The following is a 13,202-nucleotide window of genomic DNA, read 5'->3' as shown; positions in this document are numbered from 1 at the left end:
ATTGACAGCTTTTTCGAATCTATGTGTACAGTAATACAAACCCTATAATTATTTCATGTCATTAAACGAAAAAAAAAAAAAAGAACAGATACTACACGTTTCCTTTTTTTACAGATATCATTGTCAAATAAAATGTATATTTATTTATAATTTGTTGTATTTTTAATAGTTTGCTGCAAACTTTAAATCGAGTATTAATCTTCTGTTTGAGAATGTGTTAAATTATCGATGGTTTTATATTGTATTTTTTTATTTATTTATAATTTTATTTCAGCATTTATTTAATATAGAATAACCACGTCGCTTATTTAATCATAAAAAAAAAAAAATCCCAAAAAATTATTCTATAAAAAGCATTTTCATTCCAAAATACTGAAATCGCCATTAAATAACGTGGAAAAGGGTTGATATGGCGTATAAGCAAAAGGCAGACTAAGAAATCAAGGGCAGATAATCGGAAATCTTCATTGTCTCCCTTGACGAACTTGTCTCCACGGAATTTCACGAGTGTTGTGGTCGGCGTTACGGAAATTACCGACCGTTTACTGATTTTATTTGTTTAGTTTTTTTCACCTTTGTTTGGTTGAGAGATGTTTGAGTACTCGTGCAGTTTATTGACCACCGGTGTGAAATATTAACGTCGTATTTATGTGTGCTTTCCACCTAACAGTCGAATGACGTTAAAATTGATTTACAAACTCACTTGTAAAGTCGCCAATAGTAAGATGTACAAAAATTACGAAAAACGTTTACTGATTTTATTTGTTTAAATAATATTATATGTAGACTTTCACCTAACAAATTAAATAAGAAGACGTTAATTTAGATTTAAATTAAAAATATTTATATATCTGTCTGTCTGTCTATCTATCTATCTATCTATCTATCTATCTATCTATCTATCTATCTAGCTGTACTGTATCTCTCCAACTACATCCTCTGTCTGTCTGTCTCTTTAACCTCGCATCGGCTCTCTGCTTGGTTCCTTATTTCAGCCCACCAAATTAGTTCAGTTTTTTTAATATTTTTTTTTATTCATAATTTGATTTCAGTATTTATTTAATATAGAATAACCGGGTGTGTATTAGTACTGTACACATAGATTCGAAAAAGTTGTCAAAAAACAAATATATAACAAATAAATGTTATCAAGGGCAAGATAACTTACTTTTTTACCAAAGTGTATATAATTTTCGTGTTTTTATTAAATTAAACATGTTTATTCAGCTCGAAAAAACAGTGTTTACCGATATATTGGAAAATTCAAAATGGCGCCCGACTCTCTCTTTAACACGGTAAGTTCGGAAAAAGATGTAATAAATAATAAACTAGACAAAATACTGTTAGAAATTCGCTCAATATATGTTACCGTGACATAACTTGACATATATTTGGTGGTTTTTTAATAGTATTTTGTCTAGTTTATTATTTATAACACCTTTTCCCGAACTTACCGTGTTAAAGAGACAGTCGGTCGCCATTTTGAATTGATATTTAAAAAAAAAAAAAAAAAAAAGAATCATAGCTACTGAGTTGTAGTCGACAATCGTAACATATCCCAAAATTACGAAAATGCAATCATTAAAGAATTTCCTAATTTTCTGTTTATTACAACAACATTGCAAGAGTAAGATTAGTAAATGTGGATGTGTATTTTCCCCCCTAAAGTCCAACCCTATCCTCACCGTGGTAGGGGGGTGTAACGTTGTAGTTGAACAACAACTACACGGCTAAATGGGCTCTGGCAAAACAAAATCCAGGAAATGACGTCCGTCATCTGGTCGTCTTTTTATACGCTTGCATGTGGCGAGCAAAGAAGACGTGTTAAGGAAGGAGCAGGCTGAAAGGAGAACATTCCCCGAACAAAAAAAGAAAAATGGGCCTTACCCTATCCCTTTCCCTTATCCTAACCCTAACCCCTCCCGTTTGCTTCCAAGGCCCCATTTGAGCGTGTTCTCCTCCGCAGGCCTGCTTCTCCAAGTTTCCCCGACTTTGCAGGTAACTGGTTTGGAGGCTTTCTAAAGCTCTTTTATCAGTGTCGGGGTGTTGAGTCCACACTTCCAGCTCAACAAATACCTGCAGTGCAAGGTGCGCTTCTCCGAATTTCCCCGAAGAGGGAGTGACACGTGCTCGTGTTTCTACTGTGTAATGCATGCGTGCCTCCACTTGACTACGGATGACTAGACTAATACTAAAATAGTTTGTGTGTGCTCACAAGCTGCTTGAAGGGCGCTGGTAATATTATTCCTACTATCTATCAACTACGAGCTGGGGCGGTAATGCAATGATGGACCTTCGATTAATAATATCCGATACGATAGTAGGAATGGCAGTTTTGTGAGCTTCCATAGGCTCTTCCACATTCACGCACAATCTTGTGGTATCTCTCTAGGAATCCTGTTGAGTAGAGAGAACAAGAAGTCCCTTCCCTCGTTTTGGAAGGTTGTTCGCAGCAACGCTTGTTTTATATGGTGCTCTCTTTAGGGAGTTCAACACCTTGTTGTACGGAACCCGATCAAAATCCAGTTAATGAATGACGGCATGAGTTTGTTGCGTCCGTCATCTGGTCGTCTTTTTATACGCTTGCATGTGGCGAGCAGAAAAGACGTGCTCGAGCAGGCTGGAAGGAGAACACTCCCCCGAATGAGAAAAATGGGCCTCCCTCTCTCCCGTGTGCTTCCATCAAGGCCCAAATTGTGTGTGTTCTCCTTCGCAGGCCTGGTCCTCCAACTTTCCTCGACTTTGCAGGTAACTAATCTGGAGCTTTTCTAAAGCTCTTTTCTCAGTGTCGAGGTGTTGAGTCAACTCCCAGCTCAACAAATACCTGCAGCGCAAGGTGCGCTTTTCCGAATTCCCCCGAAGAGGGAGCGACACGTGCTCGTGTTTCTACTATGTAATTCACGCGTGCCTCCACTCGACTACGGACGACTAGAGTAATACTGCTATTAGTTTGCGTGTGCTCACAAGCTGCTTGAAGGGCGCTGGTAATATTATTCCTACTATCTATCAACTACGAGCTGGGGCGATAATGCAATGATGGACCTCCGATTAATAATATCCGATACGATAGTAGGAATGGCAGTTTTGTGAGCTTTCATAGGCTCTTCCACATTCACGCACAATCTAGTGGTATCTCTCTAGGAATCCTGTTGGGTAGAGAGAACAAAAAGTCCCTTCCCTCGTTTTGGAAGGTTGTTCACAGCAACGCTTGTTTTATATGGTGACCTCTTTAGGTAGTTCAACACCTTGCTCTTTTTGACTCTTCTCATTGTCGAGGTTCTGAGTCCGGTTCCAGGTGTACAAATAGGTGCAAGTCTGGATAGGGAATCTCCCCAAGTGGGTGAGCCTACGCTCTTTCTTATCAGGCGACACGTGCTCGTGTTACTACATAATGCATGCATGGCTCCATTCGACCAGGAACGACTAGAGTAATACTACCATTAGTTTGTGTGTTCTCACAAGCTGCCTGAAGGGCGCTGGTAATATTATTCCTACTATCTATCAACTACGAGCTGGGGCGGTAATGCAATGATGGACCTCCGATTAATAATATCCGATACGATAGTAGGAATGGCAGTTTTGTGAGTTTTCATAGGCTCTTCCACATTCACGCACAATCTTGTGGTATCTCTCTAGGAATCCTGTTGAGTAGAGAGAACACTTCCGTTTTCTGCTCCGCCTTTTATTCCGAGTAGAAACCGCCTTTTTCGGAGGATGTTCGTAGCAATGCATGTTTTATGTAGCGCTCCACTTTGGGGAGATCATCACCTACCTGCCCAAACTGTCCTTTCCTGTACGGTACCTGGTAACTAGTGGATTCCACCCTTTCCCTCCTTTTTCAGTTTGATGGGGACCACGACCAGCCAGAGGTGAGTAAAGCATCAAGCGTTTCTTCTTTTCGGTTTCAGTTTTTGTAATTGACAAGTTTAATTTTCCTCTTTTCCATTACTGCAGCTTCTAGTTAGAATCAGCATAAGTCCTCAGTTAAGTATTTCTTTCGTTGTGTTGCTAGTGATTAAAACGAATTCCTTTCTGCTTATATTTCCTTTAACCAACTTTAGCAAGTCTAACCAAAAATATTCACCCATGCTTGATCATAACCAGAATTATTTTTCTGTTACAGGTATTTTATTTTATTACTACATAATGCATGCATGGCTCCATTCGACCAGGAACGACTAGAGTAATACTACCATTAGTTTGCGTGTGCTCACAAGCTGCTTGAAGGGCGCTGGTAATATTATTCCTACTATCTATCAACTACGAGCTGGGGCGGTAATGCAATGATGGACCTCCGAGTTACAATATCCGATACGATAGTAGGAATGGCAGTTTTGTGAGCTTTCATCGCCTCTTCCTCATTCACGCACAATCTCGTGGTATCTCTCTAGGAATCGTGTTGAGCAGAGAGAACACTTCCGTTTTCTGCTCCGCCTTTTATTCTGAGTAGAAACCGCCTTTTTCGGAGGATGTTCGTAGCAATGCATGTTTTATGTAGCGCTCCACTTTGGGGAGATCATCACCTACCTGGCCAGACTGTCCTTTCCTGTACGAAACCTGGTAACGAGTGGATTCCACCCTTTTCCTCGTTTTTCAGTTTGATGGTGACCACGACTAGCCAGAGGTGAGTAAAGCATCAAGCGTTTCTTCTTTTCGATTTCAGTTTTTGTAATTGACAAGTTTAATTTTCCTCTTTTCCATTACTGCAGCTTCTAGTTAGAATCGGCACAAGTCCTCAGGTAAGTATTTCTTTCGTTGTGTTGCTAGTGATTAAAACGAATTCCTTTCTGCTTATATTTCCTTTAACCAACTTTTGCAAGTCTAACCAAAAATAATCACCCATGCTTGATCATAGCCAGAATTATTTTTCTCTTACAGGTATTTTATTTTATTACTACATAATGCATGCATGGCTCCATTCGACCAGGAACGACTAGAGTAATACTACAATTAGTGTGCGTGTGCTCACAAGCTGCTTGAAGGGCGCTGGTAATATTATTCCTACTATCTATCAACTACGAGCTGGGGCGGTAATGCAATGATGGACCTCCGATTAGTAATATCCGATCCGATAGTAGGAATGGCAGTTTTGTGAGCTTTCATAGGCTCTTCCACATTCACGCACAATCTTGTGGTATCTCTCTAGGAATCCTGTTGGGTAGAGAGAACAAAAAGTCCCTTCCCTCGTTTTGGAAGGTTGTTCGCAGCAACGCTTGTTTTATATGGTGCCCTCTTTAGGGAGTTCAACACCTTGTTGTACGGAACCCGATCAAAATCCAGTTAATGACGGCATGAGTTTGTTGCGTCCGTCATCTGGTCGTCTTTTTATACGCTTGCATGTGGCGAGCAGAAAAGACGTGCTCGAGCAGGCTGGAAGGAGAACACTCCCCCGAATGAGAAAAATGGGCCTCCCTCTCTCCCGTGTGCTTCCATCAAGGCCCAAATTGTGTGTGTTCTCCTTCGCAGGCCTGGTCCTCCAACTTTCCTCGACTTTGCAGGTAACTAATCTGGAGCTTTTCTAAAGCTCTTTTCTCAGTGTCGAGGTGTTGAGTCAACTCCCAGCTCAACAAATACCTGCAGCGCAAGGTGCGCTTTTCCGAATTCCCCCGAAGAGGGAGCGACACGTGCTCGTGTTTCTACTATGTAATTCACGCGTGCCTCCACTCGACTACGGACGACTAGAGTAATACTGCTATTAGTTTGCGTGTGCTCACAAGCTGCTTGAAGGGCGCTGGTAATATTATTCCTACTATCTATCAACTATGAGCTGGGGCGGTAATGCAATGATGGACCTCCGATTAATAATATCCGATACGATAGTAGGAATGGCAGTTTTGTGAGCTTTCATAGGCTCTTCCACATTCACGCACAATCTTGTGGTATCTCTCTAGGAATCCTGTTGGGTAGAGAGAACAAAAAGTCCCTTCCCTCGTTTTGGAAGGTTGTTCACAGCAACGCTTGTTTTATATGGTGACCTCTTTAGGTAGTTCAACACCTTGCTCTCCTTGACTCTTCTCATTGTCGAGGTTCTGAGTCCGGTTCCAGGTGTACAAATAGGTGCAAGTCTGGATAGGGAATCTCCCCAAGTGGGTGAGCCTACGCTCTTTCTTATCAGGCGACACGTGCTCGTGTTACTACATAATGCATGCATGGCTCCATTCGACCAGGAACGACTAGAGTAATACTACCATTAGTTTGTGTGTTCTCACAAGCTGCCTGAAGGGCGCTGGTAATATTATTCCTACTATCTATCAACTACGAGCTGGGGCGGTAATGCAATGATGGACCTCCGATTAATAATATCCGATACGATAGTAGGAATGGCAGTTTTGTGAGCTTTCATCACCTCCTCCTCATTCACGCACAATCTCGTGGTATCTCTCTAGGAATCGTGTTGAGTAGAGAGAACACTTCCGTTTTCTGCTCCGCCTTTTATTCCGAGTAGAAACCGCCTTTTTCGGAGGATGTTCGTAGCAATGCATGTTTTATGTAGCGCTCCACTTTGGGGAGATCATCACCTACCTGGCCAGACTGTCCTTTCCTGTACGGTACCTGGTAACTAGTGGATTCCACCCTTTCCCTCCTTTTTCAGTTTGATGGGGACCACGACCAGCCAGAGGTGAGTAAAGCATCAAGCGTTTCTTCTTTTCGATTTCAGTTTTTGTAATTGACAAGTTTAATTTTCCTCTTTTCCATTACTGCAGCTTCTAGTTAGAATCAGCATAAGTCCTCAGTTAAGTATTTCTTTCGTTGTGTTGCTAGTGATTAAAACGAATTCCTTTCTGCCTGTATTTCCTTTAACCAACTTTAGCAAGTCTAACCAAAAATATTCACCCATGCATGATCATAACCAAAATTATTTTTCTGTTACAGGTATTTTATTTTAATAAAAATTAACAAAATAATTAACATACACTCAGTAAAATGCAATGTACTAAAGTAACATAAATAAAACAAAAACAAAATGTAAAAATAATAATGCAAAATACAACTAGTTATTACAGGTTTCAACAGCAACAGCCATGACCCTGTCATCCCAATATTGGATGCAGTTCCAGAAAGTCATAAAGTAAGTATTGATATCTTCTTCTAATTATAATTTTTAAAAAAAAGAAAATTTCACAAAAAATAAAATACTGTGATCTAAAGGAAAATAAACCGAAAAAAAAATGTAAAAATAATAATGCAAAATACAGCTAGTTATTACAGGTTTCAACAGCAACAGCCATGACCCTGTCATCCCAATATTGGATGCAGTTCCAGAAAGTCATAAAGTAAGTATTGATATCTTCTTCTAATTATAATTTAAAAAAAAAAAAGAAAATTTCACAAAAAATAAAATACTGTGATCTAAAGGAAAATAAACCGAAAAAAAAAATGTAAAAATAATAATACAACTAGTTATTACAGGTTTCAACAGCAACAGCCATGACCCTGTCATCCCAATATTGGATGCAGTTCCAGAAAGTCATAAAGTAAGTATTGCTATTTCCTAATTATAATTTCCAAAAAAATAATTTCATAAAAATAAAATGCTATGAAATAAAGGAAAATAAATAAAACAAACAAACCAAAAAAAGAAAAAAACAATTAAAAAAAAAAGAAAAAGTTATTCAAGTTTTCAGCACCAGCAGCAGCAACACCCATGACCCCTCTCATCCCCATCTTGGAAGCAGTTCCAGAAATTCCTAAAGTAAGTAATAATATATTTTTTTTTTATAAGCAACTCCAACTTCCCATCGAATTCATAAAGGTTTCATTTATTGTATCAATGTGTCTTGGTGGTGCTGCAACCACTACACCTTGATTTATTTCTAATTTTCTAGTGATTGTTGAGACTTCAGGAGTCTAAACCACCTTTTCAGCACTTGTTTTGTACCAGCTGCTGAATTTGCTTTGTTTTAGATGGGTTTCAGTTAATTTCTTAATTTACTTGATTTCTTTTTTGTCTAATGACTTTTGATGATTCCAGCTTCTAATTGGCCCTTTCTTTTCTTGTTCTCCAGTACCGTTGAACATTACTCGCTTTTTTCGCACCTGATAAATTTCGCTAATTTCTTTTTTCTCTTTTTGTTCCAGACTTTATCCTGTCTATTAACTTTTATTCTCTTTCTAGTTCTCTTGCAGCGTTGAACATTACTTGTTTTTGTTTTAGTTATTTTTACTAATGAGTGTTGAGACTTGGAGATTCTAAAAGAGCATTTCTTTACAGCACCTGATGAATTTTTTCTTATAATGTCCTATTTACTTGATTTCTTTTTTGTCTAATGACTTTTGATTAGGGGTAGGCTATAGAAACAAAATTTTTCAAATAAATGCCAAAACTGGCTTATTACCTTCATTTATATGTAAATAGATGGGAACAAGTGATTTTGTTCAAAACGGGTCAAAATTGGAGGGTCGCTGGCCCCAAACGTGATTTGACCGCGTCAACGCGTGAAAATGGCCCAAATTTCGGCCCCGAACACACTTAATCACTTATTGAAAGCCACAGGGTGCATTTTTTCGCTATAAATGCATTTGTATCATTAAATCTAACATTCCCATTGGCTATCCCACAAGTAGGGTTTTTTTTTAGGGTATCTCAGAGTCCAAAATGGGTCAAATTACCCCAAAATTAGCCAAAAATGGTCGGAAATCACAGATTTTCCAAAATGCACCTCCCATGGGCTCAAAGACACCTCTACATGGCAGAAACTGTTGGGAAAGGCACTCTCCTAACTTTTGCACTGTTAATGAGGGGTATAAGGACCTTTAAAAGGGGCTAAATATGGCCGATTTAGCCAATGAGTCAAAAAGTCCCTAAGAATCAACATAGGTTGTCAAAAAGGGGCTTAATTTGAGTTATAGATGGAAAATTACCAAATAAGGAAATGTTTTCTTTCTGTATCAATGGAATGGCATCTTTAAATAGACACGATAACATTGCATTGCATTAATTGTGAATTTGATTGAACTAAGATTATAATTACGACGATTGGACTTATCTTCTGCTTGATTCTCTTCCAACTGAGGCTGAATGTGTTCAAGCTGTGCAGCAACATCATGCTGCCAAATATGGTACCACGACACAGAAAAATCATATTGACCAGTTCTCCTTGCGATTACTACAATTGTGGCAGAAAGCCTTTGGAAGTGATGTTCGTTATGTTACAATACCTGGGATAAAACATAAACTTGATCGATGGCTAAAAATTTACGATAAAGATGTCTACAAAGCAAAGGGTTCCAGACGTGTGAATATAATTAAATGGAAACGAGAGCACCATGTCCTTCTCAATATACTTTCAAAAGATGTGAATCCTGATGAATTTGATGTACATGAACGAAGATTCTTTGCCGATCAAAAGTCTCTCTCTCTCGCAAATGGCTCATTGTGCCAGAGCATGATACCTCAAACAATTTGAACTACTCATTAAACAGATCGGGTACAATCCGTAGCACTGTCCCATGTACCAAGATCGCCAGCCAAACACATGTCACTTACAATCTGCGAACTGGTGCACGGAATTTCCAGGAGTCAATCAAAATAGCTGTAGCAAATTCCTGTGCTGCAGCCAACATTTAATGCATTATATTGATATTTTACTGTTGTATGATTTTAAAGTAATGTGAAGTGAAGCTGTGTCTTGAAATAACAAAATAATTCCTTTGCTAATTACTCATAGCTTTTATCAAGTTATTCAATATATTGGTTACAAATCTAGAAATAGCGAATCGAGGGCCATTTTCATCAATTTTGGGGTAACTATGAGAACACTATGAATTCAGACTCTTCTTGGACAGCATTTTATTGACATTCAATGTTCAATTTACAATTAATTACTTTCTGAGAAGTTGATGTAGTAAAGTTACAATGTTTCTAAAAAGTATCATTGATGAATGAACTAATGATTCATATGTTATGTACCGTAAAGCGTAATTTTGTCATTTTTGGATTGTTTTGACCCAAAGATCTCTAAATACAAATGGAAGTCTTCCAACTGTAAAAAGCCATACAGGAGTGTTTATAGGAGCCCGATGAGATATAATACCTGCATTTTGGGGATTATCCGTGATTTTCATTCATTTTTGGCTAATTTTTGGGTAAATTTGACCCATTTTGAACCCTTAAGATACCTTGAAAAGCCCTATATAGGTGGGATAGCTAGTGAGAATGTTAGATTTAAATTTATAGAGCCATTTATGGTCAAAAATTGCACCCTGTGTGTCTTGGGAGGTGCATTTTGGAAAATCCGTGATTTCCGACCATTTTTGGCTACTTTTGGGGCAATTTTGACCCATTTTGGACTCTGAGATACCCTTAAAAAAACCGTACTTGTGAGATAGCCAATGGGAATGTTAGATTTAATGATACAAATGCATTTATAGTCAAAAAATGCATCCTGTGGCTTTCAATAAGTGATTAAGTGTGTTCGGGGCCGAAATTTGGGCCATTTTCACGCGTTGACGCGGTCAAATCACGTTTGGGGCCAGTGACCCTCCAATTTTTTTGTTCCCATCTATTTACATATAATAAGCCACTTTTGGCATTTATTTGAAAAATTTTGCTTCTATAGCCTACCCCTATTTTGATGATTCCAGCTTCTAATTGGCCCTTTCTTTTCTTGTTCTCCAGTACCGTTGAACATTACTCGCTTTTTTCGCACCTGATAAATTTCGCTAATTTCTTTTTTCTCTTTTTGTTCCAGACTTTATCCTGTCTATTAACTTTTATTCTCTTTCTAGTTCTCTAGTTCTCTTGCAGCGTTGAACATTACTTGTTTTTGACTTATTTTTACTAGTGAGTGTTGAGACTTGAAGATTCTAAAAGAGCATTTCTTTACAGCACCTGATAAATGGCGTCCTATTTACGTGATTTCTTTTTTGTCTAATGACTTTTGATGATTCCAGCTTCTAATTGGCCCTTTCTTTTCTTGTTCTCCAGTACCGTTGAACATTACTCGCTTTTTTCGCACCTGATAAATTTCGCTAATTTCTTTTTTCTCTTTTTGTTCCAGACTTTATCCTGTCTATTAACTTTTATTCTCTTTCTAGTTCTCTTGCAGCGTTGAACATTACTTGTTTTTTTTTTACTTATTTTTACCATACGCACAGATTTGGTAAAGTTAGCCGAAAACAATTATATATAACATTTCTTCAGTTTGAACTCATTTTTGCCGAGAGAGAGATAGGTTTCCTTGTTCATGTGGATTTGTATGTAAATGCATGAACAATATGCTTTGTAATTATATACAAATATTTACATTACTATTTTTTTTATTTTTTTATTACATTTTCACCCCAAACAAGGCACTTTGCCACTATCAGGGGGAAACATCTACTAGGGTACTATGTAGGGATTTGGGCAGGGAGGTGTTGGTTCACGTTGCACTTGAACTTATGCATGTCAGTACAGTTGGGGAAGCAGTGACCTGGAATGGAATTCCAAATTCTAGCAGTTCTGGGGAAGAAACTACTGGAGTAGAAAGATCTTTTAAATGTAGGGATCTCTACAGTGTGGGGGTGGGATTTTGCAGCTTGTCGGGTCTGTCGAGGGTGTTTACGTTGTGGGGGCAAAAGTGCTTGCATGCAGTTCATCAGAGCATTCACCATTATAATACTTGTAGAACAGGCAGAGGGATGCAACGTTTCGACAATGGGACAGAGGCTGAAGCTTAGATGCCAGTTTAGGGCCTATCAGATTTGCGACTCTCTTTTGAACCCTGTCAAGGAGTGAGAGACTAGTAGCCGATGCACCAGCCCAAATATGACAGCAATACTCCATACATGGGCGAATAGTGGCCTTGTTGGAGAGGTACAGGATACTTTCGGGTGTTAGAAGTTTTCTAGCACGGTAGAGAGAGAGAGCCCACCTTCCTCGCAGCGGCCCTGGCAATGCTCTCGATGTAATTGTTCCAGCTATAATTATCATTTTCATTATGGATCAGTAATATAATTTTACTACTGTTAATATATTCTAATAAATTATAATATATTAAATAACTATAAAAACTAAAACTAATAATTAAAAACAAAAAAATCATGATTAGATACTAAAACATAACTTATAAATTAGCGCTAAATTAAATTATAACTGATCAAATAATAAACACTAAACCTCGACATAAATGTAAATATCAAAATGTTAAATTGTATAAATACTGAAAGATTAAACACTAATACTAAAATAATACTTTAAAACCAAAAATATACCAGAGAATAAGTGATAAGCTGTTCTAAAAATAAACTTATTACTAGTAAAAATATCTTGCTGATCCATATAAGAAAATGATGATAATAATAATGGCATATTAAAAATTAGCAATTATTAGAATAACGATTGCGCTCAAATTCGAGTTTGCCCTTTACACGCCTTTGCAGTAATATTTATGCCCCAAAACTGAAAAATGTGGCTGATTACTTGGACCTCAAAGTTCTAAACTAGCATAATTGTCTGGCATCTCAGTACTTTGTACAAAACTAACATTTTAGCCGTGGGAGTTGTGGGGGTTTTGTGTTGAGCCAAACAAGGAAAAACGCGTGGTAGCAGGGAGGAAGGCTAGAACCCGTTATGTGTTTGTGTATGACCACTGGCAGTGACGTAGGTTTAAATTAAAGCTAGAGAAAAGAAAGCACGGCATGACTTACAAATACATCGTGGATTAAAGCAACCCCCTAGCTATTTGTCGCGTGAAGTAATAATTACACTTATATATATTTTTCCTTTATTTTTAACTTTGACACATTAACCATTATTGATTAAGGGTCATATGAATTTATTACGTTAGATCCATGGCCAAGGAAACTATATCTAACATTTGAATGGTTTATAATATAAGTTGTACACTTTCACTTTTATAGATATATCCATTTAAAAATTACTCGGACTTGTAACGACATGATTCCATTTCCGTTGGATTAAAACTTGTCTCTTTTTTCTTTTTTTTTTTTTTTAGCAACCAGCCGAAACTTCTCCCAGAAGAAGACCACTCCCATCCAAAATTTCTACAAGAACAGGATAGCCGCCGCCACTTCAGGGTCCTGGATATGACCTTAAACTGTATCCGATGGTAAAGCTCCATAAGCAGGCTTGGGGAGTGTGGAGCCACCCTTTAATTACCATTGCTCCCAGGTCCACTCTGACCCGGAGTGGTAGTACCTGTTAGGGTCCCCACTGTGGGTTACATATTTTTCTTCTAATAAACCTTTTAAAACTATAA

General features: G+C 38.0%; 1 long non-coding RNA gene across 3 annotated transcripts; it reads left to right on the top strand.

Annotated features, from left to right (window-relative positions):
* The first annotated feature begins 1,519 nt into the window (after window positions 1-1,519).
* LOC145273648 (uncharacterized) lies at window positions 1,520-13,202 on the top strand. 3 transcript variants are annotated; one of them, XR_013866454.1, is made up of 6 exons: window positions 1,523-3,869; window positions 4,124-4,624; window positions 4,710-4,739; window positions 4,879-7,274; window positions 7,411-7,475; window positions 12,939-13,202. It is a non-coding gene; the product is annotated as an uncharacterized LOC145273648 (long non-coding RNA). The 3 variants fall into 3 exon arrangements; XR_013866455.1 differs by having other exon boundaries at window positions 1,520-3,869; window positions 4,879-7,693; XR_013866453.1 differs by having other exon boundaries at window positions 1,525-3,869; window positions 4,879-7,475.

The sequence above is a fragment of the Euprymna scolopes genome, unplaced genomic scaffold (assembly GCF_053919585.1).
Source record: "Euprymna scolopes isolate OS-2025 unplaced genomic scaffold, ASM5391958v1 sca124, whole genome shotgun sequence".
NCBI classification, from domain to species: Eukaryota; Metazoa; Mollusca; class Cephalopoda; order Sepiida; family Sepiolidae; genus Euprymna; species Euprymna scolopes.
This window is presented reverse-complemented; position numbering and strand designations above follow the sequence as displayed.